This window comes from Bactrocera latifrons, unplaced genomic scaffold (genome assembly GCF_001853355.1).
Source record: "Bactrocera latifrons isolate USDA-ARS-PBARC rearing strain unplaced genomic scaffold, ASM185335v1 scaffold_210, whole genome shotgun sequence".
Lineage (NCBI taxonomy): Eukaryota > Metazoa > Arthropoda > Insecta > Diptera > Tephritidae > Bactrocera > Bactrocera latifrons.
In genome coordinates this window covers 530,553-532,419 of record NW_017535631.1, presented here as the reverse complement: position 1 = coordinate 532,419, position 1,867 = coordinate 530,553, and positions in this window count along the sequence as shown.

The following is a 1,867-nucleotide window of genomic DNA, read 5'->3' as shown; positions in this document are numbered from 1 at the left end:
CGAAAACGGTCGAAATTTCGGAAGAACAACTCATGGATCGATCAACCACTGTATTCATCAGATTTTTTCTTGTTCCCCCAACTAAAATTGCCGCGCCGTTGAACCCGTTTTTAGTCGATCAAAAGGATAAAACAAACTTCGCTGAAGGAGAAGGCCATACTATAATGTACATATGTCCTTATGAAAGGTGTTTCATGGACTGGAAAAATTGTTGGCATAAGTGTGTTATGGGTAATACTTTGAAGGCGGCAAAATAAATATTTATGAATAATTAATTATATCGCTTTTTATTTACAATTTCCGAATACTTTTTTGTCCAAATGTATGGTCTATAGATTGTGTGGTGTCTCCCATAATTTCTTCAGGAAATAAAGAATTAATTCCCAGTTTATTACAAGTAAGTACTTAATTCCTTCGCAATGAATTTTTAATTAAAAATTAAGTAATACTTGGAATAAATAAATGTGAGCGTGATTGTAACAAAAGGCTTGAACAAAGTTTGAATATGTATTTTTGTGAATATAGTAATTCTATGTATTATTATATAGCAAATATTTTCTCTACGTTTTTGTGTGTATGTTTGTGCACTTAGGTTACAGTGTCTGTTCTAAATAGGCGATGGTAGTAATTCGCATTCCTTCCATGTTGCAGGCCACATAAAAACCAAATGGGAAAACTACAAAAGCGTGCAACAACAATAACAACAACTACTGCCATCAACCAACTAYAAGTAGTGCAAAACGGCTTTGCGTGTCACCAATTGACTGCGAGTCCACATAGAAGCGAAGCTGTGTACGCTTGTACGGTCCGGCCACACCAATTTGCCGCTGTTTTATGATATTTTAATAATTTTCTAATTGTTGGGAATGCCACAGTTGAATGCCGTTGCCAGCGGCGCACCCTTTTCTTTGCCATAACCAAGCGCTTTTTTTATTGTTGTTATAATTCATATTGTGGACATTCGAGGCAGGAGATAGCGCCGCATACGCTATCGTTTTTGCATTCGCATATGGCGCTGCATTTGTGCGTGTGTGTGTGTTTGTGTGTGCGCTTAAACAGCCTGGTTATTTAGCCATTTGCTGTGCCTAAGTGCTGACATGATGTTTTTATAGCTGACATTTTTATAATATTTTCATAAAAATTGTGTTCGTGTTTCTGTTGTTGCTGTTCTTGTTGTTTCTGGCATGCGAGATGCTGCGATTTTAATGGGCGCCAGCGACATTGCTGACTGGCGAACGCAATGCCTTTGCGGTAGTACATACATATATATTTGTTATTGTTTTAGTAGTTGTTGTTGCTGCTGCTGCTGCTGTCTTTTAATTGGGCGCCACCGCCGGGCCTTTACCGCAGTCCAATAACCAGCTGCCTTCTTTTGCTCATATGCATGTATGTATGTGTGTTATTTTGCTCAATAAAAATATGAATAATGCGCCGCGGGAGATCGGTAATCACGCTCGCGAAGAATTCTTTTATGATCATGTTCATAAAGTCAAGCGAAGAAATTAATAAATTAAAGCAAAAAGCGCTTTGCAATCGCTGCTGAGTCATTAGTTGTGAGAATTACCCTTAGAATTACACTAAGTATTTCTACTTCTTCTGCTTTGGCGCTACAACTGTGAGTCGGTCTGGTCCTAGAGTGCAAAACTTCAACACTTGCTTCCATCCTTTGTTGTACATCCCAAGTGAATACATTTAGCTATGCATTGAATGCGTGGGTGAACTTGCTTCCGTTGTCCACCTCTGTGTGGCAATTCGCGAGCTTTTCGCTGGAGTTATATCGTCGCAAACATGGATCAAAATAAAGAGAAAATGCGGCATATTTTACAGTACTACTACGATAAAGGCAAAAATGCATCTCAAGCCGCCA